A 7,454-nucleotide genomic window follows, 5' to 3' on the forward strand; every position below is an offset into this window, starting at 1 on the left:
AAACCACCTTAAAACCACTACATTGAAAAACATTTCAAAAATTAAAAACTGCATCTAACAAAAGCCATCTAATAAATTCACACCCAAAACTCCAGCAGCCCAGCTGGCCCTACCAAAGCTCTATGTTTATACATACAGCAAACAAAACCAAAATCCCAGTAATACCCATCAGAAATCTATGAAAGAATCCTATTGAAATTAATCCTGCCTCAAATACAAACCAACCCATCCAGAGTGTCAGCTTCACTCAAAAAACAATTTACACAGACTTAATACTACCAAGAAATGAAACAACACACCATATACCACCAATGAATATCATAGTGAAGGAAAAAAAAAAACCACTACATTTTTTCCTTTTTGTTTTTTAAACTAACTTCTTTTATTAGCTAGAACAAAAGATTTTGCCAGGACTGTAACAACAACAACTTCTTTTGCTTCTTCTCCTTCTGAAATGTCCCTTCTCACTCCCAAATTCCTTTCAACGCCTGAGTTTACATCCAAGCAAAAAAGCAAAATTCCTGCACTCGTGCGTCCGATGCTCCTGTCAGATTCTCTCTTTCCCTCCACATCTTCTTACACTTTCAGTCTTCACGCTGTCCCGCCGTGATGAGTCTGACAGAAGAATTGGCACATGTTAACAGAGCATTTCCCTCCCTCCCTCCCTCCCTCTGCTTTCCTCAGCGCATTTCAATCCATCCCAGGCCTGCAGTGATGCACGCTCACCCCAAAGCTCACAGCAAGCGTGCAGCAGCTCAGGCTCACTCGGCTCCAGGGCCCAGAGCCTGCAGGCCCTGCAGCTGCCACACGGATGGACCTGGTTCCCTCCCCGGGTGCCCAGAGGGAAACCTGAGGGCAGGCGTCCACCCCGAGGGGGCACCCGCAGCCCCGGGCAGGCATGGAGTCGCCGGCTGCTCTCTGGGGACGACACCCTCCCTGCAGGCCACACTGCCTCGGCCTCTCCCTCCCTGGGGGACAGGCACCTCCAGGGTCTGTGACCAGCCCCCTTCCGTCAGCATCCAGGGGCTCTGTCAGAGCCACAGGGCTCAATTCGTGGGGAGTACCGATGGCACGCAAACGGCAGCCCGAGGAAATCGTGTTCTGGCCTCTAAGTGCTTGGGACAGGGTCTGATTTTTTGTTTTGTACTTGTATGAAGATTAGTACAACAGGGCTCTGATGGATGACATGGCAACACAGAACTAAAAACTCCTCGACAGGATTACATCGACTTCTAGGAAAAGACAAAAGCCTAGGACCCTTCTGAAATCTACTTTTAATCCAAAGCACGGAGATTGTCAGCATGCTGCACCTTCCAGCTTTTCAAAGCAGCTTACCTCTCAAGACCAGGAAACATTGATTTCTACAGAAACAATGGGCAACCCCCAGGCTAATCTCAGCACTACTGTTTAATAGGGGACCTGCCAGCGTGCCAGTCCAGCTTCAAGAGTGCTTTACTTCAGTCTAACATCCCCACACAATTCTTCTCACATCTTCCAACCCTGAAATCTTATTTTCCCCTAAAGCTTCTCTTCATTAGCAATTTCCAAGTAACATGGTATTTTTACAACATTCAGAAATGTCATGCTGGACTGTGCTAGAGAGTAATCTGCAAATATCAGCTGAGCAAAGTTTGAATTGCCTTGTCCAGAGAAAAAACCTACAAGTGAACACCTACACCTGCCTACAAAGAGCTAACAAGCCCCTGGCAGCTGCCAGCATCAAAGCACAGCGGATGTCTCTAATACAGGGTAAGGATAACAATATCACCTTCTGTTCCCTCCAGCTTCTTTTCCCTGCAGTCATATTTTGCTTCTTATGATTTTTTAGTCTCTGTATCTTCTTGGACAGCACCGAGCCCGACGACAAGGATACGAGAGTCTTTCCCTGCCGTAGGGAGAGAACCAGGAAAACAGTTAAAATAAGAACAGGGCAGTTTGAAATTCATACTTGCAACGAGAAGCAGCGCCTAACCAACAGAACAAAAGTAAACAAAGCACGACACCTCCCTGGGGACAGAAGACTCACAAACTCTCCAGGATTTACAATTCTAGCCACCAACCCCTTCAGGACAGCAGCCAAGTGTCCCACGGGGTGGTGCTGCACCAAAGAACCATCTGAGAGGTTCCAAAGAGTGAAATGCACAATATTTTGTCTTTTTGCAAAGACAAAAAATCTTGAAAATAACAAAAATACAATAGATGTAAACTACAGGGCAAGAGTACAAGTGTTACCTTTGGGAGCTGGAACCATCCAGGTGAGCACCTGATAACTGGATCCTCACCAGAGTTTGAACCCTTCAGGACACAGAAGGGTTTTCCCCAGGAATTTCACAGACCGAGTTTTGACAGAAGCACGCTCGCCGGATCCTCAGAAACGTCGCCCATTCTCCAGGCGTCTGGAGAGAACTGCAAATGGCTCTCACGTAGTTGGAGCTGCTTCTGTAAGGTCTCAGGGTGAATTTCACCAGATGCAACCAAATTGGGCAACTCCCAGTGGGACAGAAGGAACCCAAAGCTTGGGTAAGCAGAGCTGCAGCAAATACTGAGGAAACAAACATAACAGCGTAAAAAATAATAAACCATCCTTTTTTTTCTCTTGCTTTTGTTTTTTTTTTTTTTTTTCTTATTCAGATCAGCATAGCAATTAAAGAGAAGGTGAAAAACTCACCATTACTGAACATTTCATCACCTGTAAGCTGAGCATCCTTAGCATAGGGGACTCCAAAGTTAAAATTCACCGATCCCTGGGAAATGAAACCAAATATCGTATGGTAAACAATCAAACAGCAGACATAAAAATTTGTTTCCTCTAAGGACTTTCAGGTACGTATGTATCTTTGCATTACACATTAGAACATACGCTTTATACCATCACCTAACACATAATAATTTACCTTTAAATTTTGATAGTATAGCATGAATTTTTAACTTAAACTGGTGATCTATTATTATTCAGTTGGTGCCTAAAGTTATTTCTGCTGTCACGTTCAAAAAAACATGAATTTTTTTTACTGGAATGAGCAATTGATTTCAAAGTCATCACAAGCCCACCAAAACACAAAGCTGGGTTCACTGGACGGCTCTGTGAGCTAGAAGTAGTTAGGCTTGTACTTCCCTCTTGTTCTTCCAGAACCAATAAATCCTGTCAACAAAACCAGGATCTTTAGCCCGCTGCTGTGAAAGATTCTACAAGGATGATGGTTTGATTTGTGTTTAGAAGTTTTGATTTGAAATGGCCAGTCCAATGGATAAAGACAGTTTAAGTAGTATTACATTACTATTATTATTATTTCTATTATTATTTTTACTAGTACTACTGCTATTGTTATCACCTGCTACTGGAAGAAACAAACCAGTAGTACCTATACTTAATTACTTTTATTTCCAGAAAATAATAAAGAAAAAGAACCAAACCTAAAAAAGTCACTTCCTACCTTTTATATCAAGGGATGAAAAATTTCTCTTGGGCTCTTCTCCAATTTATCAAGACTCATAGCACTGAAAGGCAAACAAAACAGTGCTTTATAGAAGGCCAAGTGCACGTTTCAAGGCTGAACCACCAACTGATTGCAGTGACAGCACTTACAACTTGAATCGTTCCCAGAGCCTCTGTTCAATGGAATGTTCTGTGGAACTGCCGTTTCTTTCCCAAAACACTAACTTCCAACACTTCCTAATCGTATTTTGTATTTTAAAACAAAAGAAGTTAGTGAGACTCTGTGAGGAGGTCAGCTTTAAATTTATTTCCTTCCAAAGCACAGAGCTCTGTTCCATCACCCTTCCCTTTGGCTCTACACTGAATCATGGTGAGCATTTGAGGAGTGCTCAATAATCAATTCTATTTCTCTCTTTTTCTAGTTCTCTCTATTCCTAAATCATTCAAGACAAGTCAAATGAAAAATGACAAGTTCAGCATCAAAGTCACACTTTTTCTCTTTGTCTGGTCAAGAACAGGCTCTAAATCCACTTATTGCTGCCTTCAAGCTTTAAGACTTGCAAAACCATTTTTACATGTTTTACAGGTTTATCATAAAACCCACAGAACGCAAGCTCTGAATTACAGGAAAAGGTACACAGGCAAATATCTAAAGGGATCACTTATTTGTAAATACATACCTTGATAGAGAGCGCACTGAGAACCTTTCCGTGGGACTCTAAGGGAGACGTATTTTCTCAGTACCCTGTAAACAAGAAAAGCGACGATCTATTACAGGACATCCCCACTTTTTCCACATATTCAAATAGGATTTTTAATAAAAACAGTTCAGTTACAAAAGAAGGAAGAAAACCAAGCTAATTTTACTCAGCTGTATTTACCGAAGATTTAGAGAAAAATGGCGGGCCGGGTCGCCCGTTGCGTCACATGCCGCGCCAGCAGCAGGGCCTGCCGGGAGTTGGAGTCTCGGGCTGGCAGCCACTCATGTGCCGCGATAGCCGTTGCGTCACACGCCGCGCCGGCAGCACGGCCTGCCGGGAGTTGGAGTCTCGGGCTGACAGCCATCGCTCCGTCCCCCGGGAGCCACCGGCAGCTGCAGTCCCTCCAGGGCATCAAACGGGTCCTTCGCCCCCGGGCGGGGAAGGACCTGAGGCAGCACCGCTCCTCCCCAACGCCATCTCTTTTTCCCTCCAACTCTTTTTACTTTTTTCACTCTGTTTTTCACCACTTCCCTTCCCTTTTCCTTTTCCCTTTCCTTCCCTTTCCTTTCCCTTCCCCTTTGTTATATTTCTAATCTTGGTTTACCTTTCCACCTTTAGAATAAAAAAGCAGCAGTAGAAACTTTCAGGCTACCCGAGAGTAAAAAAAAAAAAACTCCAAAACGAAAATGATTTAAAGAAAACTATTTATTCCCTGGGAGCCTGAAATTTTCTACTGCTGCACGTGACATAGAGCTTTTATTCCTTCTTATAGATAGTTGATATTTTATATATATTTATCGTTTATATTGATGTATTATATTAATAACTATATATAATATGCACCTTATTCAAAAATATACGGGAAATATTTTTTAAATTATTTACCATATCTACTGCTACAACTTATTTTTCCTTATATTTCTAATTTTCATATAAATCTTTAACGTGTTTATGATATATTTCTATACTCATATTTCTACCTTTATATTATTTGTATTTGTAATTTTTACACGAAAACCCCTGCTTTGGCAAAGAAAAAACAAAACCATCCATTATTTTAAACTACCTAAATGTTTTTTTATAGTTGTATTTATCATAATATACAACAAATGATAGATATAGATAGATAGATAGATCACATCCGTATTTATATCTATTTTACATCCATTTCCTATAATATTTTTCATAAAATATATGCAGTATCACTTGTATTATATATTGTATCAATTTATGTTATTTTATATTTACAATTTATTATTAATTTTTTATATATCTGCATATAGTTGCAATACATTTATATATTTGTATTTTTGTTTGGGTTTTATTTACATTTATATTCTCTATTCATATATCTAAAAACATACACAATACTCTATTAAAATTAGAATAACTTATTGTAACATATAATGACTCATGTTACATGTTAAATTTTAAAAATTGACCGAATATATAAAAATAAAATTGGCTCATTCCCATTGCTACACATCTATTTCTTTTGTTTCAATATAGTTAGAGTCATAATTGTATATTTAAAATCCAATTCCTAAATGAAATGACAGAACAAACAGCATCAAATTCCCACCAATATCTTCCAAAAACATCAAGATACCTCCAACAGCCAAACAAGTGTCAGCGAAAAAACAAAGAACACTCTTTTCAATAACAATTCTCATCACGACAGAAAAATGGAACCAAAATAAAAGAAAATCCTCTAGAAACACACACAGCAAATTACAAAAAGTACTAAAAAAAAGTCAAACCAATCTACTAAACTCAAGACAGTGCCACTGACCCTGAACGTTACTAAAAAAGAAAAAACCGACGCAATTCTACCTCTACACTAACTCAAAGAATAAACAATCCTCTGTAAAAATAACTTTAAACCTGAACTAATTAACAAAATGGAAAAACATCTCAACCACTAAAAACTAAGAAATTAACTACCCAAATAAATAAATACTTTAAAAACCCACCATATAAATACCCACGTTCCCAAAATAAACCCTGATAAACAATACTCAAATACATTAAAAGACAGCAACAACAACCACCAAAAAAAGAAAATAAAGAAACCAACAACAAGAATAATACCAAAAACCAAATAAACTGAAATCTGCAACAAAAAACTTATTCCCAACTGAATAAACCCATAGTGCCTCAAGCTATCAAAATAAAAATACCACCTAGAAAGAAACACAAAGACTAAAGACAAACGTAACCATAAACAATGTCCCCCAAATTACCCGTAACCATAAAACATACACTACAATCAAACAAACCAAACAAATAAAAGCCCTGGAAGACGATAAACACACATGCAATTATCGAGATTAAAAACCCGCTGCTGTGAACGACAGGACGCTTCCCCAAGCCCTCCAAAACAAACACTACACACTCACGCTAATAAAAGCCACCGCAACAGAATTAAAATGCGAACCGCTGCTTCGCGCTACGACCCGTAAAAACCATTGCGCGCCCTTCTAAACATAATACCCCGGCAAAAAAATATATATCCGACTACAAAACCCAATCCGAAACGAACCTTTATCATCCCTACCGGCACCGAGAACCGTGCCCGCTCAGGAAGAACACCGTATCCCTTAGCGGACACCCGCTGCAAACCGAACCCAGCGATGCCATCAACGCCTCCAAAGCGCCTCCGAGCCACGGCACCGCCGAACGTGGAGCGGCCGAACCCCGCGCTCGCTGCCGGCCCCGGACGGAGCGCGGCTCCCGGCAGGAAAGCGGCTCCTGCGGCGGCCGCTCCGGCACGCGGGGCCGGCGCCGTCCCGGGGAGCCCCGCCCGCTGCCCCTGCCCGGCGGGGCCGGCACCGGGCCCGGGGCTACCGGCGGCGCCCGAGCCCCGCGCCCGGAGCGGACGGAGCGGCCGGCACCGCCCGGGCCGGCGCAGCAGCGCCCGCGCCGCCTCTGCCGCCCTCGGCCGGCCCGGCCCGGCTCCGCTCGGCTCCGCACGGCTCGCACCGGCGCGGCTCCGCCACTGCCGCCCTCGGCCGGCCCGGCCGCGCCGAATCCCCCGTGCGCCCCGGCAGCTGCCCGGGCCGTGCCAGCAGCGCTCCCGAGCGGGAACGTTCCGCGCCGGGCCGCGGGCACGGGCAGCGCCCTCCAATGCAGCGGCACAGCCCCATTGCAGCCCTGCAAACGCTGCCGGAGCTGCGGCTTCCCGCAAGCCAACCCCGAAACCGCAGATGGGGCGCACCTCACTTCAACAAGGGCAAAGAAATGTCTTCTCCCCTCCAATTTCACCCCCTAGGAGAGCAGAAAAGAAGGGGCGCTCCCCAAATGAAAGCCTTCGACTG

The 7,454-nt window shown here is 43.3% G+C and overlaps 1 long non-coding RNA gene across 3 annotated transcripts; it reads right to left on the minus strand.

Annotated features, from left to right (window-relative positions):
• Nucleotides 1-232: 232 nt before the first annotated feature.
• LOC134432023 (uncharacterized) lies at nucleotides 233-6,797 on the minus strand. Of its 3 annotated transcripts, XR_010031186.1 has the most exons (7): nucleotides 6,695-6,797; nucleotides 4,117-4,181; nucleotides 3,435-3,498; nucleotides 2,669-2,744; nucleotides 2,233-2,542; nucleotides 1,769-1,885; nucleotides 233-615 (listed from the first exon to the last, which is right to left on the minus strand). It is a non-coding gene; the product is annotated as an uncharacterized LOC134432023 (long non-coding RNA). The 3 variants fall into 3 exon arrangements; XR_010031185.1 differs by lacking the exon at nucleotides 6,695-6,797 and having other exon boundaries at nucleotides 329-615; nucleotides 4,117-4,314; XR_010031187.1 differs by lacking the exons at nucleotides 3,435-3,498; nucleotides 6,695-6,797 and having other exon boundaries at nucleotides 330-615; nucleotides 4,117-4,314.
• Between the last annotated feature and the right edge of the window lie 657 nt (nucleotides 6,798-7,454).

The sequence above is a fragment of the Melospiza melodia genome, chromosome Z, assembly GCF_035770615.1.
Source record: "Melospiza melodia melodia isolate bMelMel2 chromosome Z, bMelMel2.pri, whole genome shotgun sequence".
NCBI lineage: Eukaryota > Metazoa > Chordata > Aves > Passeriformes > Passerellidae > Melospiza > Melospiza melodia.